Genomic DNA, 27,927 nt, shown 5'->3' on the forward strand with positions numbered 1-27,927 from the left:
GCAGGCTGGCCGCCGAGGCTGGGCCGAAGGGCTCCGGAGGGCCGCCGGATGTCCTCGTCCCCGTTTCTTCTTCTCCCTTCTCCCGAAGTTTCGCGACCCAGCCTTATCAACCAATGGAATGTTCACTAGCATTATTGCTATGCCTCTCAGGTGCTCTTAAGCCACCAAGTGCCCAGGCGCCGTTCCAGAAGCTTTGCGTGTGTTATCCTGCCTCGTCTACCGCAGCCGGTAGCCACGAGTGGCCTTTTGCAGGTAGGGAAACGCGGGTCGAAGAGATGAAATAATTTGCTTGAGGTGACACAGTTTAGACATGGAAGCCTTGTTGACATCACCTAGAAAGCCTTCTTTCAACTTCCTAGATTGGTGCTATTGCAAATTGATAGATAAGGAAACTGAGCCTCAGGAAAGTGAAGTATCCAGCCTAAGGTCACCCAACTTAGAACACAGAATACTGGAATTTGTGTCTCGATGTGTGTAAAACCGAAGCTGAGTATAATTCAGAAATCTTAACATAAAATGATAAGTTTGGGAATAAAATGGAAAATTCCCAGTCTACCCATGGAGCTGTTCAAATACAGAATTTTTTATGTTTTTAGTCCACCTAGAATAAAAATCTTAGGAGAAAGAGGACCAGTTATCTTGTGGCTTGACTACCAGGCCTTTTGGAATATGGTTTTGAATATAGGCCACCTCCAACCTCATTACATTATATTGCATTCTGCCAAGGCCAAGGAACAATCGCCCCCGCATACACCAAACTGTTAATGACCATGGCCACTTTAAAGCACTTAGTGGCTATTGCAAAGCTGAGTCTGGCTGAGTTACATAATTTCTTACTGCAAACATGGAACCACAAAAGTGAAAAATGTCATATTCCAGCCCAGGGGAAGGGGAGAGGGGTGAAATTGCAGTCTGGAACTCTTTTTTCCTGTAACCTATAGTTGCTCATCCCTCCCTAGACCACATTTTTTTCTCTTGAGCACATCTTTTCCTAATGATAGAAGAGTCATGCAGCCGTCACTCTTTCCTTGTTGACAGAAATGATTGATGTCTTTTAAATCCTAGGATACTGACAGCTTTTTACAATTAAACACATGGCTCTCTGAGCAAACAGAGAATTGCCTAAGAAGAGTTTGGCAAGTGTTAGACAAGCATGTTACTGAAAGGCTGAATACTCTTTCCTCCTCTTCTTTCTCAAGTTTTATTAGTCACAGATGATTTGGTAAGTGTTCTACACACAATTAACTGCACTCTTACAAGCTTGTCTTTAGAAATCGTAATGCTTTTGATTGAGAAGCAGCAGGCTATAAAATTGCAGCCCAAATTCCTAAGTATCATCATTAGAACATTTGGCACTAACCTACCACAATAGGTCTTCCTATTAACTATAATGAGAAATAAAATTATTTAAGTGCCTTCACAATAATTGAATTTCTGCTTCCCTGTGCTAGAGGAATCAAATAGTAAAAGGCCATATGTTGTTGATAGAAAAGCATATGCTATGGACTGCCAAAGAGAAGTTTTAGGTGTAGTATGATTCTGTATGTAATGATTTCTGTTTTCCTGAGAGGTTTGCTGATTGTTCGTTGTTGCCATTATTTTTTCCAAATCTTGCCTGTCTTCAGAGATGTCAAGAAAATGTGACTACAAAATCCTATTATATATCCATCTGGATACACGTCTGACATTTTTATCAAAATTCTAAATTCTCTTTAATTTGCATCTTTTCCTCTCAGTATAAAAGTAATATATGCCCATTTTTATAATTCCCACATGTCTGTTTTACAAAAATACAAAGTTTTGGAGATAACAGAACACAAAATTTTTTGAATTAAAATAACCTATAACCCCCCAACATACCCACTGTGTGTTGGTACTTTTCTTTTTTGTTCACTTTCTATACCTAAACAAATACTCATTACAAAATTAGCATCATGCGGTACAATTTAGAATCCTCCTCATCTAACTATTTTTTACTGTCACTAATTTTGTAAATATGATATTTAATGGTTGAAGAATATTCCAATCATTTATTTTCATCTGTTCACCTACTGATGGTTCTTAGGATGTTTTGAGACTTTGAGGCAGTTTACAAACATTCTGGAATGAACATTGTAAATACCAATCTTTGTTGAGATATCTAAATTCTTGGGATAGAGTCCTACAAGTGCAACTACTGGATCAACATTTATGAACATTTTCAAAGATCTGTGAGATGCTGTGAAAACACCTTCCACTATTAAGTATTAGTTTCTTATATTTGAAAATGGGATGGATGAAAATCATATCTTGTTTTAAGCAGGACTCATTCAATAATCAATAATGATGAACACTTTTTTTCATGTTTATTATTTGTGCTGTTGACTGACAATGATATATTTATGTCCATTGCCTTGTTTTTATATTATTGCTCTTGTTAGTTTGCATTAATGCATTTAATAGAAACATATTATGTGTGTGTGTATATATTACTTATAGAATACATGGTAAAGTATGATTACTAATACACATATTATTTATAGATTGTTCTTTAAAATTTACTTACCAATGCATTACCCCAGATTTTCCCTGATGGTGTTTTTTTATATGTATACTGCTGTTCAAATCATCTAGGTCATTTGAGGATGCCCAGCATCTATCATCTTTTCTGAGAGATCTGTTTTCTTTTAGAGGATTAGCCCTCCCCAAATAGGATATAGTCTCAGCAAGAGGACAGTTGGGTGCAGCAGTCTCCAAAGCAAAGGGCAGATCCTTCCTCCCTCCCACCACCACTTCATTTACCTCAAAGGCCAGGTGGACCGAACAAGAGAGCAGCTGATGTTTGAGATGAGATTCACTGAGCAAAGGCAATTGCAGCTCCAGCAACAGCGTTGCCCGAACTCGGGTGACCCTATGAGAAACAGTTTCCTACTTCCTGATTTTTTTGTTTTTAACCTCTGCACTTCCTCAGTATTTGCTGTTCCCAGCCTTGCCTTAAGTCTGTGAGCCCCCAGTGCCTTTTCTTTCAGACAACCAAGGGTCTGCATCCATTGTTTGCCCCCAGCAGTCCTCAGTCACATAACCTGTGTGACTTCTGTGTCTTTTGGTCCACCTGCCAGTCCCCTGGTTATCAACCACTCACTTCGTTTATTAATTTGTAAACATTTAATTATTAATACTAATTAACCACAGCACACATCTACTCTGAAAACACAGAATACAGAGGAAGATATTTTATCCTTGATCACCTGCTGACATAAATCAAGTCAGCCATCATGACAATGACAGGAAGATGAGAAAGTGTGGTTATCAAGACTTAAAATTTTTAAAAAACACATGACCTAATTAATTAATTAATTAATTAAATTAAAAAATACATGACCATGGCTGTGGCCAAAAATATCAAGAGAGAATGAGGAACAGAGTGCATCTTGCCAAAGTATATAAAGCTTTGTGTCTCTATATCTTCATTTTAGCTTTCTGTGAACCATTAATGTTTTATAATTTCCCCCAATAACATGAAGCTGTCTACTACCTGATTCTTCAAAAGGGGCCACATTAGACACCTACAGCCCCAAACAGGGATGAATCTTCTCTGTTACCCTTAGCCAGGCCCTTTGAAGGATTTTCTTATCCAACAGTCATTCAATAAGTCTAATGACATGTTTACAATATCTCTATATTTTCAGTGTTTACTTGTTGTTTAAAACGGTACTCATTTTCGTGGATTTGTACATACAAATATACATATATGTATGTATATGTACATGTATACATATATATGTATATGGATATGTACATATATGAGGTAGCATGATTATTAAATAAGAAAACATACAAAATAATTTAAAAGAGTGAATGTTTAGAACAAGTGTATATCAATTGATTGCTACAATTGTATTAAAGTAACTGGAGGGGCACCAGAGTAGCTCAGTGGGTTAAGCACCCCACTCTTGATTTCGGCTCAAGTCATGATCTCGCTGGAATTAAGCCTCCCCTCAGACTCTGTGCTGACATCACAGAGCCTGCTTGAGATTCTCTTTGGCCCTCTCCCTCTCCCTCTGACCTTCCCCAGCTCTCTCGCTCTCTCTCTCTCTCTCTCAAAGTAAATAAATAAACATATAAAAATAAATAACTATAAAACATCTGTATGTGGTTTCAAAAAAATCCATAAATTGTACAGTAAAAAATGATCTCAAGAAAGCAATGGCTCTAGAAAACCATAATAAAGAAAAAATTTTTTTCAAAGCTATTTTATCCAACATACTCCTGTATTTTTGATTTTCAGGCTTAACATGAAATTTAAGTATCTATCCATGCATACATTCTGGAAACCCACTATGCTGCAGGTACTGTTATAGTAGCTAAGGATATTGCATGAACAGAAGAAGCCTCTGATTTTCTGTAGGAAGACAGACCTGAAATACAGAGGAGATGATGGGTACCATGCAGAAATATAAACCAGGATAAAGGAAAAAGCTTCCAGGGTGGGATAGGAGGAGATTGGCAGTGAAGGCCTCTCTGGTAAGATAACCTTGGAACAGAACAAACGGAGAAAGCCCATCAGCTCTCTGGGCAAAGAGCATCTAGGCAGAGGGACTAGAGGTACAGAGATGGTGAGCTAGAAATGTGTTCGGTGTTTTCAAGGGTTAAGGAGACAAAGATGACTAGAGTGTATGAGCAAGGAGACAAGTAATAAAACTGGAATCAGAGGCGACGGGGAGCAAGTTCCTAAAAGGAAGAAGTTTGAACTTAATGTTACTTGATGTGGAAAGCTTCGAGCCAAAGAACGACATAATCTAACTTGTTATAGAAGGACCACAGTGATGGCTATATGGAGAATAGACTGCATGCTGGGGGGAGTGAGGGTAGAAGCTCGAAGACAAAATAACCATCTAAGCAAGGGTGGACTAGAGTGAGAGGCATGGAGGTTTTGGAAGTGGTCAGATTCTGCATGTTGGTATAGACAGCAAAGAAACCAATACTCAGGAAGACCAATATGAGCCTTATTTGGCAGGGGTATCAGTTCATGGGGAGGTGAATTAGTAAAGGCAGCAGTGGGACCAATTCATTACACTGCTGTTGCATTTTTATCTTCAGCTAGGCAAACGTTCTCTGTGTTTGTGAAAATAAATTTGAGCTCTTGCAATTTTGCCTATAGGACTCATTTCTACCACCAGTTCCTGTACCATACATACTCCCATTTCAAAATTACAGACAGATTTCTTTCCCATCAAGTTTTTGACTCAGCTTTCACCCAAATAAACATACAACCAAATCAGCATTTTAGTTTCCTAACTTCAGTGCTGGTTGAAATCAGATAGGACACCTTCAGTCTCAAAATCATCTAGCTTCAGACACCGTTCTATTCCATTATAATTGCCATTCTTTGCATTTTTTAAAGAAAAATATTTCTACAAACACTGGTTTGGTTTTATTCTTTCCTAGTTCCGTTTAGATTTAGAAAGTTATGTTTGCTATACCAGCAAATGGTTTTACTTAGAATAGAAATAGAAGGACTTGTTATAAAAGGTTTCTTTAGTGATAGTAAGAAAGACAAAACTTCCCAGGGTGAGAGTCACTTGGTCCCCTGCCCGTGTGCCTTCTAATCTTTTAGAACCTCCAGAGAATTAGGGAAGTGTTTTCTTGGCAAACGTTTGCTAACAGCTAAGGAGTTTGGAAACATTTTCATCTCCCTGCATCATTTTTCATTTTCCAATAGAAATGCAATCCTATGGGCATTCACTCTAAACTGTTGCTGGTATAGGTTCTCACACTTGTACAATCTGTCAAAGCAAAAATGTACTTTGGAACTAATGTCTTAGGCTACTTTGTGAGGCCAGTCAAGACCCCACCCCCACCCCCACCCTCACACCTCAGATATGGGAAAAGCATCTCTCAAAACACTCTGAGCTCACAGCTTCAATTGAGCTGAGATGTTCCCCAGATCAGAACTTCCCTGTAAGGACAAAGTGGAATGGATGGATGGCTGATTTCTTTATCAGGGCAATTTATTTGGCTTACGAGCTAACTTTGACTTACAGGCCTTCTGCCCAAAGATATAATTCCACTATCCTTATAGCAACAAAAATTCAGGAAACAAATTCCAGAGTCTTAGATCCTTAACTTTAAAATACCATACAAAAGACCCCTGCATTACATCAAAATTATTTTCCAGTCCTTTACTCATCTCATATTCACTGCCGGGAATCTGCACAGGCCCGCACCTCCAAAACCCTTAGGATCAGAAAAAATTAGGATACTCAGAATTTTATCAATTTTTAGAAAATTTACATGACATATATTACATTGCTCCCCCAGCAAGGCCTGGGACCGCACCCCATACCTGAACACTTTGTATTTCTGCATCAAACGATGTGAGTAAGCATACTGCATGGAAAAATAAAGACTATAAAAAGCCTTCAGTCAATGCAGGTCAGATTTTGTTATCATATGACTTATGAGCAAAACTTCTGGTTCTCAAAATTTTTTGTTTTAGAATTGCAGGTAAGGCACCAGGGACTTGAATTGAAACAGAAATGAATAGAGTCTGCAGTCAATAACCTTTTCCTCGTCTCACCAATTCATTCACTATCTTAGGGAACACTATTTTTTTTTTTTTGCCAACTAATCAGAGATGTTGCATTTTTATAGTTTTAACAAATGTATTCAATAAGTGGACCTAAGACCCATTTGAAGTCATTTGGAGGAAGGTTTTTAAAATGAATTAGTAATGTCTACTTCCAAGTTTTTCAAAGTGGGCAGATGTGACTGATTTTCTAAAATCAGTCAGTTAGGAAGGAAGCATTTTGCAAAGGTCTCCTATCATTATGATCACACCACAGCCCAAGTTTCCTTCAAAAGCAGAAACTCCCACTTACTATTAAAGTAGCACGTTTATTTTGAAGGTACAGTGTATTTTAAAATTCCACTGTACTATCCCAGAATTGCTAGGCACTTGTTACCACAGAAAAGACAGAATGTGGAACACAAGTGTTTTTAAAACTAAGAACATGTAGTTCCTTTAAAATGGACAATTCTGAAAGACACTCATGTATGATAAAATTGGAGACCTTGTCCATGATGCAAAATGTTTTCAACATCACTCATCATCTCTACCAAGAACAGTGAATCGCTTACAATAGTTTAAAGATCTGGATTTTATACTATTATCTCTATCAGCAACATCTTGTAGCAATGTGTACACTTCTGGCTTCAGTGTCTTTACAGCAAGAGCTTCTTGCCTCTGAATGATGCAGTGAATACATTTATTTTTGAAGCTATCTCTGTATCTTTATCCCAGAATCCAAATAGACAAAGCAGCTCTTCCACCAGTGGTTATATTGACACCGTCTTTCCATAAAACATTGTTTTGGGTATGGAATTCATATATGTTGGGAATGTATTTTTCTTCATCAGTACATCTTCCCATTATTCAGTAGCCCTCAGCCCTATCACAGCCACACACCCTTTTTATTATGGCAATATCCCCTTTATTATCTTGAAGTGTAATTCATAGTTTGGAAAACTATGTATGATGTATTGACAATAAAGGAGAAGTAAGAGAAAGTAAATTATAATAAAATAGGTGATCTCTCAATATGTAAAATTCTCAGACAAACCACACTAGAAGACATAAATAAAAGGGTCCAGTGCTGGTATTGCCTATATGTTTTTATTTAAGACAAATTTCCATATAATTGTTGCCATATAATTGCTCCTCAAATTTTGATGTGCATACACATCACCTGGGTTCTTGTTAAAATATGGATTCTGATTTCACAGGTCTAGGACGGGGCAATTCTAGTAAGTTCATGAGTGATTATAGTGCTACTGGTCCCCTTAAAGCTGGACAGTTTGAATGGAAAGGGTCAACACAGTTTCTTTATATTGACATTTGAATGTGACTGTTACAACTGTTGACTGATGAAAGTGTTGCCATGGGTGACATAATTTTCCAAATGGCCTCAAATCAATTCAGGTCAGGTTTTGCTGCCAAATGAGTTCATGACTGTTTGGTGAACAAAAGTTGTTGGTAAACAACTCTTAGCAAAATTCCAAACAGTTTTTCCTCAATTTGTACACTGGTTACATTCTCTAAAAAATGCAATGTATATGAAAAAAGGGGAAGCAATATTTTGAATGTATACATAAAACAGAGTTTAGGTTCTAGGCCCAGATAATTACCAGGTTTTTTACCTACGCAAATGTCCAGTAAGACCTGTGTGAGACAAAGGACAACTCTTCATTGTACAAAACCATTCCACACACAACAGACTGCTAGCATTGCTGGCCTGCACCCATTACATGCCAGTAAATGGCACCCAATCACTGCTGATCAAAAATGCACCCACCCCCATTTCCAAAATATTCCAGTGAAGCAGGCAGTATGACTTCTGCTGATTACCAGTGCTTAATAAAACTCAAACATTACTGTTAGCATTTAATTAAAGCAGAATCCAACAGAAGCCCAGACATTACAGAAACATTCATTCTTTCCTCCAACTGTATAGCAAGCCTCGAACACTGTGTAATTTGTTCTAACACTTGTTTCTTCCCTTTGCCCACAATTTGATTTATGCATCTTCTACAATTATTTGCTGATGTTTGGATGCCATATCGTTTTCCTCACATTATTTGTACTTCAATGGAAACTTGTGGGAGGATGCTTGCATTTACCAAAATATTTTATTCAAGCAATTCTCTTCGTGGGCACCTGGGTGGCTCAGTTGTTAACCAATGTGTCTGACTTTGGCTCAGGTCATGATCTCCTTGGCTCATGAGTTTGAGCCCTGCATGGGACTCTGTGCTGACAGCTCAGAGCCTGGAGCCTGTTTTGGATTCTGTGTCTCTATCTCTCTCTGCCCCTCCCCCATTGGCACTCTGTCTCTCTGTCTCAAAAATAAATAATAAAACATTTAAAACAATTTTTAAAATAAAATTTTCTTATTTATAAATACATACATACATACTTTCTTTCTTCTCTCCAGAAAATTTTAAGTCCAGTTATTTTGTTTGGGTTGTATAGTTTAATGTTTGCTCTAGGAAATTTGATTTATAGGTAATAAATAACTGGTAGTCAGAGTATATCTTATATTCAGCCTATTATTTCAGTTAATCACTATAAAATAGTTTCTATAAGCTTCAACCTTATGAAAATAGATTGGTTAAAGTAGAATATATACAAATCAAGGAATCTTTTCTCATAATTTTGTTTACAAAACTTTAAGAAGGCTTTAGGCTAGCACTTAACAGAGATTGCCCTTTGCAATAAATGTTAAAATGCAACTTAGACTCAAGAGTTAAAAATGAAGAATATACAAAGTTCTTTTTTTTCTTTGAGTTTTGTTTTTATATAATTCAGCTAGCTGTACACCAAATACAGCATATGGCTAGCAATGTAAATTTTAAATTTTACACAAATTACATATGTATCACCAAAATTTTGCATATAAATGTTGAAGACAACAATGAATAACTTAAAATCTGTTCAAAAGAAGTAAAGAAAATAAAGCAACTAGTTATATACAAGGAAACACCCAGTAGGCTGTCAGCTGATTTTTCAGCAGAAACTTTGCAGGCTAGAAGGAGCCCTATGACATATTCAAAGGACTGAAAGGAAAACACAACCAAGAATACTCTACCTGGCACTGTTATTATTCAAAATTGAAAGAGATTTGTATTTCCCTGATGATGAGGGACGCTGAGCATCGTTTCATGTGTCTGTTGGCCATCTGGATGTCCTCTTTGGAGAAGTGTCTGTTCATATCTTCTGCTCATTTCTTCACTGGATTGTTTGTTTTTCATGTGTGGAGTTTGGTGAGTTCCTTATAGATTTTGGATACTAGCCCTTTATCTAATATGTCATTTGCAACTATCTTTTCCCATTCCGTTAGTTGCCTATTAGTTTTACAGATTGTTTCCTTTGCCATACAGAAGCTTTTTATCTTGATGAGGTCCCAATAGTTCATTTTTGCTCTTGATTCCCTTGCTTTTGGGGATGTGTCAAGTACGAAATTGCTGCGGTTGAGGTCAAGGAGGTTGTTTCCTGCTTTCTCCTCTAGGGTTTTGATGGTTTCCTGTCTCACGTTCAGGTCCTTTATCCATTTTGAGTTTATTTTTGTGTATGGTGTGAGAAAATACTCCTCATCAGGGAAATACAAATCAAAACCACACTGAGATACCATCTCACACCAGTCAGAGTGGCTAAAATGAACAAATCAGAGGACTCTAGATGCCGGCGAGGATGTGGAGAAACGGGCACCCTCCCACACTGTTGGTGGGAATGTAAACTGGTGCAGCCCCCCTGGAAAACAGTGTGGAAGTTCCTCAAAAAATTAACAATAGAACTCCCCTATGACCCAGCAATAGCACTGCTAGGAATTTACCCAAGGGATACAGGAGTACTGATGCATAGGAGCACATGTACCCCAATGTTCATAGCAGCACTCTCAACAATAGCCAAAACATGGAAAGAGCCTAAGTGTCCACCAACGGACGAATGGATCAAGAAGATGTGGTTCATCTATACGATGGACTTCTACATGGCAATGAGAAGGAATGAAATCTGGCCATGTGTAGCAACATGGATGGACCTTGAGGGTGTTATTCTGAGTGAAATAAGTCAGGCAGAGAAGGACAGATACCATATGCTTGCACGTATAGGAGGATTAGGAGGAACTTAACAGAGGACCATGGGGGAGAAGAAGGGGGGGAAATATGGGGCGAGAGGGAGGGAGGCAAATCATGAGACTCTTGAATGTTGAGAATAAACTGAGGACTGATGGGTATGGAGGGGAGGGGAAGGGGGAGATGGGCATGGAGGAGGGCACTTGTGGGGATGAGCACTGGGTGTTATATGGAAACCAACTTGACAATAAACTATTTAAAAAAAAATTGAAAGAGAGATAAAGAGTTTCCCAGACAAACAAAAGTTAGAGGAATTTATCACCACTAAACCAGCCTTACATGAAATATTAAGGAGACTTTTTTATGTGGAAAAGAAAAAGCCATAAGAAATAAGAAAATTATGAAAGAAAAAATTTCATTGGTAAAAACAAACACGTAGTAAAGGTTCATCACTTATAAAGCGTAGATGAAAGTTAAAAGACAAAAGTGGTCAAATCAGCTATATCTCTATAAAATTAGTTGTATCCTACCAAATAAAAAAGATGTAAAATATGACATCAAATTCATAAAATGTGGTGGGGGGAGTAAAAACATAGTGCTTTAAAAACTGCTTTGAACTTAAGTGACTTAAAACCTAAAATAGACTGCTGTCTATAGCGTGTTATATATGAACCCTATGGTAACCACAAACTAAAACCTATAATAGATAAACAAAAAATAAAGAGAAAGGAATCAGAGAATATCATTAAAGAAAGTCATCAAATCACAAAAGAAGAGAGCAATAGAGGAGGAAACAGGGAAAAACTACAAAAATAACCAGGAACAATTAACAAAACAGTAATAAGTACATGCTTATCAATAATTACTTTAAATGTGGGGTGCCTGGGTGGCTCAGTCGGTTAAGCGTCCGACTTCGGCTGAGGTCATGATCTCACAGTTCAGGGGTTCAAGCCCCGCGTCGGGCTCTGTGCTGACAGCTAGCTCAGAGCCTGAAGCCTGCTTCAGATTCTGTGTCTCCCTCTCTCTCTGACCCTCCCCTGCTCATGCTGTTTTTTTAAAGCCTTAAAAAATTTTTTAATAATAATAATAATTACTTTAAATGGACTAAATTCTCCTATTATATGTTCTATATCAAAGATATAAGGTGACTGAATGGATAAAAAAAACAAGACCCATCTGTATGCTGCCTGCAAGAGACTCTCTTCAGACCTAAAGACACATACAGACTGAAAGTGAAAGGATGGAATAAGATTTCACACAATAGAGGCAAACTAGTAAAAAGTGGGGGTAGCAATACTTATACCAGACAAAATAAACTTCAAAACAAACTAGCAGTTGTGCCTGGATGGCTCAGTTGGTTAATCCATGACTCTTGATTTTGGCTCAGGTCATGATCTTGCTGTTTATAGATTCAAACCCTGTGTTAGGCTCATAGTGACAGTGAGGAGCCTGCTTGGGATTCTCTCTCTCCTTCTCTCTCTCTTTCTCTCTGCCTCTCCCTCTCTCTCTCTCTTTCTCTCTCTCAAAATAAATAAATAAACTTAAAATGTTTTAATAAATAAGATAACACACACTACCAAGAGACAAAGAAGGGCATTGCATAATGATAAAGGGATCAATCCAGCAGGAAGATATAACAATATCTATGCACTCAACATTAGGAAAACCTAAATACATAAAGCAATCATTAACAGGCATAAAAGGAAAAACTAACAGTAATACAATAATAGTAGGGACTTTCACAACCCACTTATATCAATGGATAGATCATCCAGATGGAAAATTAAATAAGGAAACAGTGACTTTGAACAATACATTAGACCAGATGAACTTAACAGGTCTATAAAGAACATTCCATCCAAAAACAGCAGAACATACATCCTTTTCAAGCGCAACTGGAATGTTCTCCAAAACATGTTAGGCTACAAAAGAGTCTCAAAAAATGTAAGAAGATTGAAATCATACCAAGCATTTTTTTTTACCACAATGGTATGAAACTAAAAATCAATAAAAAGAAAAAAACGAAACTAGAGAAAAAAAACACATCGAGACTAAACAACATGCTACTAAATAACCAATGGGGCCAATGAAGAAATCAAAGAAAAAATTTTAAAAATACCTTGAGACAAATGAAAATAGAAACACAGCATTCCAAGATGTTTTGGACACAACAAAAGCAGTTCTAAGAGGGAAGTTTATAGGGATCCTGCCCTACTTCAAGAAACAAGAAAAATCTCAAATAAACAATCTAGCCTTATATCCAAATTAATTAGAAAAAGAAGAACTAAGCCCCAAATTGGTAGAGCACTGTCTTGGGTCTGGCTTACCTCACATGGGTAATGTCCTAAAGTTTCATGCACATTGTAGCATATTGCAGAATTTCCTTCCTTTTTAAGACTGAATAGTATTCCATCATATCTGATATGTATTATATTATATCACATTTTGCATTTTGATAGGTTTTGTGATTCTAGTAATTTGTTCATTTCATCTAGGTTATCCAATTGTTTGAGGTACATTGTTCATAGTACTCTCTTATAATTCTATTTCTGCAGAATCAATTGTAATGTTCCCACTTTCATCTCTGATTTTAGTAATTTGGATTTTCTCTTTTTTTTTCTTAGTCCATCTAGCTAAAGGTTCTCAATTTTGTTAATCTTTTCAAAGAACCAATCTTGTTTTCGTTGATTTTCTCCATTGTTTTTTTAGTCTTTATTTCACTTATCTCTGCTCTTAAAGTATTTCCTTCCTCCTGCTAACTTTGGGTTTAGTTTGTTCTTCTTTTTCTACTTCCCTAAGTTGTAAAGTTGGGTTGTCTATTTAAGATCAGAAAGTGTCTATTTTTTTTCTTAGCATTTACAACAAGCCCAAAATTGGGAACCCTGAATATGCTCACACACAAACTCTAAACATTAGACAAGCAGATTTCAAAAAACATCTAAAGAAATTTTGACATGATTACATAGCAAAAGACTTTTCAAGGAATGTTCTTGACGTTTCTTGGCCTTCCAAAGTTTAGATGGAATAGATGGAAAGAAGAACCCAAAATTCAAAAGAGTAATAATTTTATTAGGAAGTATCAAGCTCTGGGGCACCTGGGTGGTCAAGTCAGTTAAGCATTCAACTTTGGTTCAGTCATGATCTCACAGTCTGTGAGTTTGAGCCCAGCGTTGGGCTCTGTGCTGACAGCTCAGAGCCTGGAGACTGCTGCAGATTCTGTGTCTCCCTCTCCCTCTGCCCCTCCCCTACTCATGCTCTGACGCTCTCTCTCAAAAATAAATATTTTTTAAAAATTAATAAAAAAGAAAGAATCAAGCCCTGAATAAAAGGACTCATGATAAATACGAAGTTCAAATTTAAAAGACTATTTCAGGGACACCTGGGCAGATCATTCGGTTAAGCATCCAACTTTGGCTCAGGTCATGATCTCATGGTTCATGGGTTTGAGCCCTCATTGGTATCTGTACTGACAGCTCAAAGCCTGGAGCCTGCTTCAGATTCTGTCTCCCTCTCTTTCTGCCCCTCCCTGACTTGCACTCTGTCTCTCTCTCTCTCTCAAAAATAAATAAACATTAAAAAAAAATTTAAGACTATTTCCTAAAGAACATTTCTCTTCCTAGAGAACTCTTAGCTCTTCTAAGTTCCAGTTTCTAAACCTAGGTGTTTGACATTCCAGGCCACTAAAAACGTTGTAGTTACAATTGCACACCCTGTGCTTGATAATGAAGAGTCAGGAAGAATATGGAGATCACCAGGAGACTGGAAGAGGAAAACTGGTGTCCAAGTGTTCAACAAGGAAAAAATGTGACTCTAGATAAAATGAACTAATTATTCAGTCATAATTTATTGAACACTGAACCTATGCTAAACACTTAGCGTAGTTGGGGAAGACAATAAGATAATAGAATCCCTAACCTATAGCTCACATTCTAGTGGGAGGCCCAGATTAGATCATGAAAAGTTACAGTGCTGGGGCGCCTGATGCCTCAGTAAGTTAAGCATCTGACTCTTGGTTTCAGCTCAGGTCATGATCTCACAGTTCTTGAGATCCAGCCCTGTGTCAGGCTCCATGCTGACAGTGCAAAGCCTACTTGGGATTCTCTCTCTCTTCCTCCCTCCCTCTCTCTCTCTCTGCCCCTCCCCTGTTTACACTTGCTGTCTCTCTCAAAATAAATAAACTTAAAAATAAAGTTACTGTGCTGATGTAGAGATTAGTGTTACAATGGAGACCAGACATAGGTACTGTGCAAGGGTAGAGAGGGACAGCCTAACACTACCCGGAGAGGTAGACATGACTTACGTGCAGATAAAGAGACTGACCTTTACCAGCTGATGGACAGAAATGCTAGGGAAGAAGAATGAGGAAAAAGCAGGGAGAGAATGGCATGGAAGTTTCTTCTTTTTCTAAAAAAATTTTTTTTAATTTATTTCTGAGAGAGAGAGAGAGAAACAACGTGAGCAGGGGAGGGTCAGAGAGAGCGAGACACAGAATCTGAAACAGGCTCCGGGCTCTGAGCTGGCTCTCAGCACAGAACCTAATGCGGGGCTTGAACCCACGAACCATGAGATCATGACCTGAGCCGAAGTCGGACGCTCAACCAACTGAGCCACCCAGGTGCCCCGGAAGTTTCTTCTGATGGATGAAAGAAGAAAGACTATCTTCAGAGTGGGAGATGTTGTGGCAACAGTCTTCTTACACTGGGCTTCTGGTTCATATGTCAGATTAGACATATATGTTGGAGGGCAGAGGACAATGGTTTTACTTGGGTGTCATTTAATACAGATAGGGCTTTATGCTAATGAAAGGTATCTGCTCCCCCGATCTTATTGAAGCCATTGAAGAGAGCACAGTGTCAAGACAGTTGGCTGGTCACTGTTGACTGGTAGATTCCACTGGACATCAACAAGACCACCTGGGCACTGACTTGACACCCACGTGGCTCCCTTGTGCAGATGATAGGCTGAGGCTGTGTTCTCTTGATCTAGGGTTTTGGTGACTGTAATATCTCCAAGTCTACACCTCAGCCTTCCTTGACTTCCTCTGACCTGTTCACTAATACTCTTAGGGATGCCTGGGTAGCTCAGTTAAGTGTCTGACTCTTGATTTTGGCTCAGGTCATGATCGCACTGTCATGAGGTCCAGCCTCGTGTTGGGCCCCATGCTGGGCATGGAGCCTTCTCAAGATTCTCTCTCCCTCTCTCTCTGCCCCTCCCCAGCCACGTGCATGCTTTCTCTCTCTCTCAAAAAAAAAAAAATCCAATCTGCAAGTATGCAGGCAGACATTTCTATTTTACAGCTAGTCTTGCAGCTTTTCACATTAAGGGTAAAAATTCTCTTACCCTTTTTTTCTGGTTTTGTTGTACCCATATCCCCCTCAAAGTGCCAGGTGACTATTGTCCAATTCTTTGAGCTGGGGGGAAGAGAAGATAACAGGGTGAATGGTGGAGGGGACTGAAAGATGCGTGCAGGGGAGAGAACAAGAGATAGAGTGGAGACAGGGAGACAGCAAGCTGAAAAGAAATTAACCAAACTGTTTGCAGTGCTAAGTAGTGAGATTTTAAGTGGCTTTTGTTTTCTCTTTAATGCATTTATTTTAAAAACCTGTTTGGAAAGAGCCACTTATTACTTTTATAAACAGAAAACTACTCATGGATATTAGTGTTTTTCTCAGATGAAGGAGTCACAATGAGTCAGCAAGAGTTCCCCAGGAATTAGTTATCATAAATAAACCTGATATAATATTTGGATAGAGCTACTGAGTGGATAAATCAGGAGAATGCATATACATGGTATTTCTGATTATTTTATTATATGGAACCAAAATTGATTGAATAATCTCTAAAAAGTGTTTATTATAATGTGTGATTCTCAACCTGGAGCAGTGCCTTTCATGAATTGCCACAGGACTGCACAGAGCTTCATCTAATAACTTACGTGGAAATAATAAATTTGTGTCTATTAAATTTGCAGATGGAAACAGGGAAAAATATCAGAATCAAGATTCACAATAATTTCAGAGGAATAGGAGTGTGGGTTAAATCACTGAGATACCAAGCAGTGCTACGTGTCCAGTTCAACAAGTCTTCTCTCCACCTCTGGGATGGGAGGCGACCGGAGAGAGAGAAGGTACAAGACCGAGAACTTGAGCTGCCTGCAGGCCCAGGAAGATCTGCGAGCAAATCTGGCTCAAAGCTACCATGATGTCAAGTATCATTAATGAAAATGCCACCCCTGGAACAAGGTGAGGCCTATTCCTCCTTCTCTGATTAGGTGGCAACCTCCATTACTTGTATATCTGTGCCCTATAGGCCCAATTGCATTGAGGGGGGGTGTGGGGGAAGGAGAGATGTTCTTCATCCCAGAGAATTTGGGAGAATTTGGGAGTGCCAGTGGACTAGTACTATGGCTGCTGGTATTCTTGAAGTCCACGCACTTGTTTGGACCCAATACTAAGATCAGCTAAAGAACAGATACCTTTCTGCAATTTCCCTAACTTGTAACTTCCTCCCCATTGAGTGTATTTGTGCAAAATATTGCACAAGGACTGTCAAAAATTGTTAAAGCTAAGATGGTTTCTAAAGTCCAGGTCACAGTTGAATTTGAGATTGATGGATAGATGCTTCTACTCTCATTTGCTAAGACCATGAACCTGGATTTGGTCCTAGGCAGAGAACGTGTTCTTTACAATGACATCTCCTGGAAGAGGAGCTTCCTGGCTAGCTTGACTGGTATTGATTGACAGTTGCCAAAAGTCTTTAAGTTGGCATCTAGATATGCGCTCTGATTTAGTCATCTTATTATAAAATCTGCAGTGGATTTAGCAATGAATACTTATAACCAAGTAGGGAACAAACTTTTTACAGGAAGGAAACATATACCTCTTAGGATTTTCATTTCTAGTCCTTCTCTTTTATCCTTTTAAAATTTCTTTCTTTCTGTTCTTTTTTCTGTCTTTTCTTTTTCTTTCTTTTTGTCTTTCTTTTTACCTTTCTTTCCTTTTGTCTTCCTTTTTGTCTATCTTTCTTTCTTCTTTTCTTTCTTTCTTCTTTTCCTTCTTTTCTTCTTCCTTTCTTCCCACTCTCCCTCCTTCCTATCTTTCAATAGAGTCAAACAGTACTAAACACAAAGCAGTTGATGACTGGGAGGAAGAGCCCAATCTTTATCTAACAGAGGGCTCCCAGACCAGCCTAAACTGTTGCAAATTGAGACGAGCCCAGGGAGGTTCCAGGGCCAGCTGTATTTGTGTGCCACTGAGGAGCCCCTGAGGAAGAAAACTCCCAAGCAAGGAGAGTCAAGGCCAGAGTCCTCGTCCAAAGATAATGTGCTAGACCATACTCCAACTATCTGCCAAGGACAGGCAGCAGCGGGAGCATCACATCAGCTGCTGAGTGAAGGCCCAGGGCCCAGGGCTGCCTAGAGGCAGCTGGAGGAAATGAGTGGGGGAGCCTGTGTGGCAAGTATAGCAGACTCCCCAAGGAAGACAGGAGACGGTTCTCCTGCTGAATTCTTCAGGAGGGAGTCAAGTCAGAGGAAGATGGTATGGCCTAGGGAATCAGAGTGTTTTGAAATATTTCAGAAAAAAATCTGAAGGGAAAACTGATGTACCTCAAAGAGCATATTCCCTTATCATTCATGGTGAGAAAGTGCCAATAAAAGGTAACTCACTTGTGCTATAGAGGTAGGTCCTCTGTTTACAGACACCACCTTTAGGATAGGCGGAACCTATGGAATGCTCATTCCAAATTTTGAAGACTCTAACATGAGTCTTCAACAGGAAGACTTTTGCTCCCTTAAAAGTGCACCCAAAGGGCGCCTGGGTGCCTCAGTCAGTTACGTGTCCAACTTCAGCTCAGGTCATGATCTCATGGTCCGTGAGTTTGAGCCCCACATCAGGATCTGTGCTGACAGAGCCTGCTTTGGATTCTGTATCTCCCTCTCTCTCTGCCCCTCCCCTGCTCATGCGCTTTCTCTGTCTCTCAAAAATAAATAAATGTTAAAAAAAAAAACTTTTTTAAAGTACATCCCCAAAAGTTGCAAATCTCCTCTAAGGAATAAATACAAATTTTGCCAGAAACTAAAATTATCATACTTTTCAAAACATAATTAAACCTATGTTGCAAATTCTTCTTTCATTCGACCAAAGTATAAGTGCTCTTTGAAACATCTTTCTCATAATGACTGTCTTTAACTCAGACTTAACAAGGAAAAGCTAAGCAGATTTGGAGAAACTTTTTATTGCTGTTATTAAAAACACATACAATGACTTCTTCACAGTGTATGTGGGCTTAGCTGGTTGTACACAAACATTTCTAGACTTCAATAATGCTTCTAGACTTTCATAAGCTTTTTAGTCTAGCACCTTGCAATAATATGGTCTGCCCTCAGCACTACATTTTCTCATTTGTGGACCTCAGCAAGCACATCTCCAGGCTTCAGTTCAGACCAGGTCTGTCCTTGCTGGGAGCATTAACCTCACTGACCTCAAAATACATATAGTTGGGTTCTATAATCTTTTTCACAGTTTTTTAAAATTTTTGTATATCAAGAAAGGAGGAAAGATATATAAATTGCACATGGCCTAAAATGGACGTCGTCTGGAGATGGCAACTTGCATTAACTGCATAGCCTCACTTCCCCGTCCACAGAACATGTGCCCATTTCAATATTTACAGAATGTATTATTAGGAGACATAGAATAATAAAACATGAAATGAGGCAAAAGCATAGGAATTTGGCTTTTATTTTCCTTTTGGAGGAGAGATTTTTGTCTCACTCTTGGAATGAACTTAAAATAAAGATTGTTAAGCTAGGCTGGAAACAATTTTCTAAGCAAAAGCAGGAGCCATATTCACCTTTTTGGACTTATGCAAATGTAACCTGCCTAGACAATAAAAAGGATGGGAAGGGCATCTGGGTGGCTCAGTCTGTTAAGCATCTGACTTCGTCTCAGGTCATGATCTCCTGGCTCATGGGTTCCAGCCCCGCATCGGGCTCTGAGCCTACTTCAGATTGTGTCTCCCTCTCTCTGTTCCTTCCCAGCTTGTGCTCTGTCTGTCTGTCTGTCTCTCTCTCTCAAAAATAAGTAAACATTAACAAAAATTTTTTTAAAAAAGGATGGAAGAGATTAGTAGATGCCATTAGAAGAGCTCATACAATGGCATTTAAAAAATACTTTGGTCAGTTTAGCATTAAGAAAAAAAGAGGTGCCTGGGCGGCTCCGTTGGTTAAGCATCTAAATCTTGATTTCACCGCAGGTCTTAATTCCACGGTTCATGAGTTCAAATCCCACATTGGGCTTTGGCTGACAGCATGGAGCCTGCTTGGGATTCTCTCTATCCCTCTCTCTCAGCACCCCCCCCAAATAAATAAAATTTTTAAAACTTAAAAAAAAAAACACAAAGGGTAAGCATTCTGTGATTTGTGTATGCATGTCTGTGTGTGTAAATTATAAGTCTCTTTCCATAGTTCTTACTGTTTCTTATCTCCTACATACACCAGTTGACTTACCTATAAATGGTACACACAGAAGTGGGTCTGACTAAAAGTGGCAGAAATTTCCTCAGAGTCTGCTACACTGTGCCTCTCCTTCCTGCCACTCACTAAACATGGTTTCCAAAATGGACGCTTTCAAAAATTCTTCTGTCCCTCCCTTTTATAGGAAATAGACAATTTTCCTAACACATAAACACCTCTTACCCCAAGTTTACAAGAATGTGGATCGGGAGTTTGACCTATCTCTTTTGAAAAGCTGCCCATCTTTCATATGGAGCGTAACAAATGAAGTGCAAAAATAATAGTGGATACTACCCCCATGTGATCATTGATGCTATAAGGAGAGAGGAAAGGAGAGCCTCTGTGAAGAGAGAATTGGAAGAAACAGTAGAATTCACTCTGTTTTTAAATATCCTAAGTGAATATGGTCTAAAAACCACAAAGCATAGTTTTATCCTCAAAGGATGTAAAGGAAATAGAATCTTCGGGGAAAAAAAGGCTGATTTGTGCTGGGGAGAAAGCTTGAAAAGAACATTTTATAAGAAAGTCAAACTTCAGCCAAGCCCTTAGTTTTTTGAGCCTGAGGCCTGAACTATAAAAATTGGAAGGAACTCTCTCTTTAAGACTAGACCCAAGAGTTTATGTTATGGATCCTAGCAGCTAACTTTGTGTTAACTACTTCTCTCCCACTGTGCTAAGCTTGGTAATGGGATTAGGATGCTTCCACTCTGGCTTCCTTCTTCCACTTTCCTTTCAGCTAAAAATCTAGGACTGTTATTAGTATCATTGCCTGATTTTTGGTATCACAAATAGTCATTGGTAGATCACCAAAATGGAAAAAAAACAACAACAAAAAACCCATGGTTAGCAACATGTTACATATATCCAGACAATTTTAATCTCAGTATTAGATGATTATAACATGTGACTTGTAGAACTTGAACGTTTATGTGGAGCTTGTATCAAATTTATCCAAGTTTAAACAACTGAGAATGATGTCAAAGATTCATATTTCCTAGCTGAATTGTATTCCCTTTAAAAACTTAAAGGTGAATTGAAAATTTGCCCTCTTCCTACACTATGAAACTCTTTTTTTTTTTAAATATTTTTATTTATTTCTGAGAGAGAGAGAGAGAGGCAGCGTGAGCAGGAGAGGGTCAGAGAGAGAGGGAGGCACAGAATCTGAAGCAGGCTCCAGGCTCTGAGCTGTCAGCACAGAGCCTGACGTGGGGCCCGATCCCATGGACCGTGAGATCATGACCTGAGCTGAAGTTGGTCGCTCAACCGACTGAGCCACCCAGGCGCCCCTACAGTATGAAACTCTTAAAGCAGGACCTGTTTCTCCTTGGGGTATTATCATTCAGCCTGAAGAACTGACTAATCTAAGTAATGATGCATCTGTCACTAGAGGGAGTTAAAGCATTTCTGTCCTCGGCTGCCCTAGGGAAAGAAAGGTTCTAGAGAGTTGTCCTTTCTCCCCCTTGGTATGTGTGGGAGTATTAAGCTCCAAATAGAACAGTGCTAAACTTTTTTTATATATTTTGTTTTTCTATAAACAAACTTTATCTGTGGCCTTGTAGCAGACAGTCAGTTCCAGGAAACACACAGCAACAATGTCATTCCCCTTGTATTGCACATAATATAAAAACAGAGTTTAAGTAAATATTTGAATTAGGACAATTTGAAAAATTTGACTTTGGAGTAGCCGTTCCCTAGCATGTATTGATCGCTCCTCTGCAGAATGACTGTTTCAGTGGATTCAATATGCCGTACTGAATGAAGCTGGTTCGATGAAGCATTATCAATTACTAGCAGGGTAGCATCTTAAAAACTCAGCAATTGCAGAAGGGATCTCAAAATTGGGAGGCTCAGCTCCTGTTGCATATCAAAGAAATCTGGTCTATAAATAGCAGTAGAGCAACACCTAGTGCTAAATGTAGATATAGCAGAAAGATCAGCGGTCACAACTGGCTTCTTAAATGTTACACTAAGGTTGCAGTTTAGACAGCTTTCTGTATTGGTATTTTGACGGTGGAATTAACCTGGGAAATGACAGGCATGGGCTGGCTTATCTCTCAGGTCCCGTTCCATTCTGCAATTCTCTAGTTGGGTCATCACCATGTACTTTTCATTCTTACTGCCCCACATGCCTTTCAGTGAACTTGTCCATTGGGTAAAGGAGGCTTGCTTCGGCCTAGCTTTTATCTTTTATGTCAGTTAGCTTTGTGTGGATCATGAGGAAGAAATAGAAAGGCTTATATACTGGGACAATGAGATGGGGAAGCATCTAGACATGCCCTTTTCTCCTCTTGAAAATAAATACATAAATAAATAAAAACCAGGGCAGGGTATCTGCGTTGTTGAAAAGAGAAAAGAAAATGTGAGCCTTTGTATACCCAAATGATAGCCTCATCTGGTAAAAGTTGGTGTTTATATGTTTATACTCTGCTACCCAACTTCTTATGTCAAAAGGATGCACATAGTTTATCAGTGATCCTATCTCAAAAGACATCACGATATCATCTGAATGGAAATATACTACAAGCATAAGTTTGTATCATCAAATTCTCGTGAATACAAATTTTTATATCTTTGCTATTTCATTTTTCTACAGTGTAGAAGACACTTGTTATCTATGAAAAGTAGTCATATAAAGAAGCCAATAAAACCTTTGAATATACAGGGATGCATAAAGATCATTCAAATAGATAGATCACTGTGAACATGAGCCGCTTTCAAAGTTGGCCTCACCATGTATTTAAAAGCACATTAGAGCTTTCTCCCAGAGGCGGAATTTCTTGCTAGACTCACGCGGTTAGTCTGTGACCTTGTGTCTTCCTCTGTTTAACACAGAGTCATGTGGCACTTTGTCACATGCTGGTAGAGCAAGGCTAAAATAATCCCAGAATGGGCACACCTCTCCAATATATTCACATACATTGCACATGTACTTGCAGTGTAGTCTCACAGCTGAGCAAGTCGACCTAGAAGATTTTCTTTGTCTTTCTGCGTGGATTTTTGTGGAGAGGGGACGGAGAGATTTAAGGTACCAGGAAATTAAATGTTTCTAAGTGAAGCCCTGAGGAGCAAGCTTTCTCAGCAAAATGGTCTAGATAAAAAGCAGTTTCATTCATTCATTCATTCAATTTATCCATCAGTACTTCCTAAGCATCTACTATGGGCCAGGTATTGCTCTTGGCTCATATTCTTGGTTCATTTTAGTTGAGAAGATACACGGTTCACAAATAAGGCAAGAGCTATGAAGAATAAAGTCAGGTGGTAAAAAGTAAGCTCAGTAGAGGGATGGGGAAAGAGATTGATGAGAAAGGTCTGTGATGAGGCACTTTTTGAGCAGAGACCTGGATGAATTGAGGGAAGAATCAATTGTCTGTACCATCCTTAGCTCACTGTACTTTCTTATATTATGAGCATACAGAAAACTGAGGTTCCTGATATTTTAACTGCTGCTTGGAGAAGAGAGTAAGGACTTTGTTTCCTGGCCAATCATGGTTTAGAGAGGTTCACCCTACCTAGCCACTCTCAGCTAGTGGGTGGGGATTTGTCTTTGAGTTCTCTACCTGTCCAGATCCTCAATGAATTCTCATCCATCCGTTTATCTAAGCCAGGCACTCCATGGCTTCAAATATTAACCATTCTTTCCTACCTTTTCATCCCTTTTCAAGGAACTGGAAAAGAAGAATGATTTGGCTTTATGCTCCTTCAATCCTTCCCCTTCTTGGCCTCTGCTGTGTTGGTTAACCAGTTTTAATTATTTTATGACACAATCGCCAGAGCTGGGCTGAGATCACCAATTTGTTACTCAAAGGCTATTAATTATCCAGCTGGTGGATGCCAGCCCCATGGCTATCTATTGGTGTGCCATGAGGGCAAAGCGAAGCCTCCATAGAGGGACTCTAGGTGGAATCTCCCCGCCAAGAATCCAATTGGCCAATAGACAATGTGCAGTGCTTGGTTTGTTCCCCTCGCTTATACCAGACAGAGGTGGATCCAGTTGGTGGTTCCCAGCCCTCAAGGAGATAGCACTTTTACTGATAAAGCCTTCTTAGAGACAAGCTTTTTGGCCATGCAGGCAGTTTAGCTCCGTTGGGATTTCTTTCAAGACACAGAATCTTAGATATGGAAGGAATCTTAGAAATTATCTAGTCTAACCTCCACATGTTCCTGAGAAGGACATCAAGATTGTGAGAGGCTTTGATTTACTCAAGGTCACACAGCCATGGTCTCTCTCTACTGCATTACGCTCCTCCCATCTTATTCATTCGTTTTAGCCTCCACCAGACATTTGGGAACAATGCATGCGACAACCATCATCTCCACACTGAGGGCAAGAGCCCCCACGTGCAGCACCAAAAAATGGAAAACAAGGCCTAGCAATGCTCTAGACAGAACGTCGGACTTCTACTTGGTACACAGACACGACACTTTGGTTTTAGTTCTCTCCCCTTTGTTCTAATTGTATAATGAAATCATGAAGAATCTCTCCCTCCCTCCCTCTTTCTCTTTCTCGCTCTCTAACTGGGAGTAGAATTAGCAGTTCCAAAACTGTCTCCTCTGTGTATATGCAGCATCATCTCCATTCCTACTATGTTCTTGGCTTGAGTACAGCCCTGTTTGCTTTGGTAGACTTCATGGTTCAATTTTCACATATGCATATATGTTTTAAAAGATGTAGTATACATCTGTACACCAACCTGGTACTGAAAAACAAAAATTACCAGCTTTGGAGTCAAGCATTCATAGGTTCAAAACCAGGATTCAATGCTGATTAGGTGTGTCACCTTTATTATTTAACATCTCGGAACCTCAGCTTTGTCATCTGTAAAATGGGAAAAATAATGACAAATGTAGCAAATCCACCCTCACCATTCCTCCTTCTCTTTTGCCTGTTGCATGGATATAATTGAATCCAAACGTGTGTTGAGTTTCTCACAGAGCAATTTAGTTCTTTCCTTTTTCATAAATGCCAAGAGAAGGCACTAAATGAGTGTATACTTCCTGTCTAATAGGATTTCAGGGTCTGTCCCTAAAAGCAACTTAAAAGCAAGCATAATCTGAGAACATTTCAGGCTGCATCGAGTGCCTTCTCTCTCATTCTGATCTTTTGCCCTTTCTCTCTATTTATTTCCCTTTTGTCCGCCCTACAAATATCCTTTGTAAAATGTACATGAATGGCCCATGGCTTCCATCGCTCCTCTGTCCCGGAATCAACTCTGTCCAGACCCAGGCTTTGGATCTGTGAGTGACGCAAGAAGCTGTTTTTGGCTCCGGGAATGTTTTCTTCTATGTTCTGACTCCTCTCTTGTTGTCCTTCTTTCCTCTCTGTCTTCTCTCCACCTCTCTTCCCCAGACACCCCCACTGTTTCTCTCTTCCTGTTTTCTTAGTTTCTTCCCTGCTCCTTGGTGGCCAAAGCGCCAATCAATCACAGCCGCTGCCATAATCTCAGCTCTATCTGTGGCTCTTCTGTCTCCATGATTAAACAAGATAGAAGCAGCCTTTCCAAGAGACAGACCATCTCCACAGTAGCCTGTGGGAGGCCGCCTGGCGAGGTCAAGTCTGCCAATAAGAGCATTTCCTTGCAGCTGCAAGGCTCGGGAGAGCAAACTGACAGCTAGCTGCACAAGTTTGCCGGCGACGCACTTAAGTTGTTTTGCTCTGCAAAAACATGGGAAAATTCTGATAAATTCCAGATGATTTCAAAACACATTCGAGGGTCAGATATACAAAAGGCAGATAAAATCTAAATTAGGTAAGTACAAGTTGATGCACAAATCTCCATATGGGTCCAAACATCTTGCAGATTGGAAGGCTTTAAATTTGACAATTCCCAGTTAGGGATGATAAAAATTGAACTTTGCTCTCCTTAAACCCCAAGCCATTATGAGAAGAGAAGGTTCACTCAAAGTTGAAGTCAGATGGCTAGTAAAAATCAGAAGAAAATGAATAATCATTAGAAATGTTTTTAATCCAGTTAAGAAACTAGAATAGATGTAAAGACAGAAGAGTATATAAAAGATACTCATCATGACTTCTGCATGAGCAGTAAGCTAACATACCTGTTCCGTTGTCCCTATTCTAAGAAGACGGGTTCCATATTGGTGCTGAAAGGAGACAGTAGATTTTGCCTTACAGTCCTTACACTGTGACCTGCATTCATTAGTATTGTCCAGAATTACTGAGCCAGTGTAGCCATATGTCTGAGTACAAGTTAGACCTTTCTATAGGCTTTCAGACTTATAGAAAAGTTGATAAAAAGCATAAAGAACACTATGTTAACTAGTGTCACCAATAAGACATTCTTTTACATAAGTATCATACCATTCATACTCCCAAGAATATTCAGCATTGATACACTGTTATCCAATATTAAACGGATATTTAAATTTTCCCAACTGTCTCAGTAATATTTTATTACCTTTCATGACATGGACAGTTTTGAAGAGTCCAGGCTACTGCTTTGTAAAATGTCTCCGTAACCTGAATTTGTCTGATTGTTTCTTTGTGATTAGATTCAAGCCAAAACACTATGCAGGTGATGGTGTGGACTTCCATTGCATCATATCGGGAGGCACTGATGTCAATCTGTCCTGGTATTGGTGATACAAAGTTTTTCATTTTTTAATGTTTTTTATTTTTTTATTTTATTTATGAGAGAGAGAGAGAGAGAGAGTGCTAGTAGGGCAGGGGCAGAGAAAAAGGGAGACACAGAAGCAGGCTCCAGGCTCTGAGCTGTCTGCACAGAGCCTGACATGGGGCTTGAACTCATGGACTGTGAGATCATGACCTGAACCCAAGTCAGACACTTAACTGACTGAGCCACTCAGGTGCCGTTGGTGATACAAAGCTTGATCACTTGGTTAAGGTGGTGACTGCCATATTCTCCACTGTAAAAGTATCCTTTTCCTGTGTGCTGCAATCACAAGCACAAGGGGGATAGCGGAGTGTTAATTTTCTAATTTTTTCATTCCTTCTGTATATGTTAGAGGGAATCCTTAGTATCAAACCCAGGTCTTTCTGATGTCCAAGTTCATGCTCTTTCTGCTACAGGAGCTCCCTCTCCAACATGTCAACAAATGAAGCTAAAAATCTGAAGCTGCTGGGACAGTAAAGCATTTTTTTAAATGTTTTATTTATTTTTGAGAGAGAGACAGTATGAGGAGGGGAGGGTCAGAGAAAGAGGGGGACACAGAATCTGAAACAGGCTCCAGGCTCTGAGCTGGCTGTCAGCAGAGAGCCCATCGTGGGGCTTGCACCCACGAACTGTGAGATCATGACTTGAGCTGAAGTTGGATGCTTAACCGACAGAGCCACCCAGTGCCCCAGTAAAGCATTTTAATTTCATCTCATTTGCAAGTCTGTTTTCTTTCATCTTGGCAAACATAGACCCCCTTCTGTAACTTTGGGACCCACTTAAAAAAAAAACTCAATATGCATGCAGTGCTATTTCTAGGGTTCATATGTAAAGAGGTAGAGAATGTCCAAATCAACTTCTCTCCCTCAGCATCACTGACATTATCCCACCCCTTTGAAGGGATCTAGGTAACATTTTTTTTTCTTCTTCTTTTTTTTTTTTTTTTTTTTTTGTGGCAAAGGTGGACTGAAGAGGAGTTTGGCACAACTTTTGCCATTCTTTTCTGAGCAAAGTCGGCTGGACCCCCCTGGGTGAGGGGGAAAGTAGGGTCTGTAGAGCAGCCAGCAAAGACCTTGACTCCACAGAAGATTGCACACCCGCCTTCCAGTGATGCCAAGTAGGAGTCAGGGGACCCTGGAGGAGAACAGGAGGGGGCAGGCGGCCTGTGAGCCTTGC

General features: G+C 39.4%; 1 long non-coding RNA gene across 1 annotated transcript; it reads left to right on the forward strand.

The window, feature by feature from the left end:
• On the forward strand, window positions 1–27,905 carry LOC144231219 (uncharacterized). Its single transcript, XR_013335014.1, has 3 exons — window positions 1–252; window positions 16,580–16,850; window positions 27,713–27,905. It is a non-coding gene; the product is annotated as an uncharacterized LOC144231219 (long non-coding RNA).
• The last annotated feature ends 22 nt before the right edge of the window (window positions 27,906–27,927 follow it).

The sequence above is a fragment of the Crocuta crocuta genome, unplaced genomic scaffold (genome assembly GCF_008692635.1).
Source record: "Crocuta crocuta isolate KB4526 unplaced genomic scaffold, BGI_CrCroc_1.0 scaffold433, whole genome shotgun sequence".
Classification (NCBI taxonomy): Eukaryota; Metazoa; Chordata; class Mammalia; order Carnivora; family Hyaenidae; genus Crocuta; species Crocuta crocuta.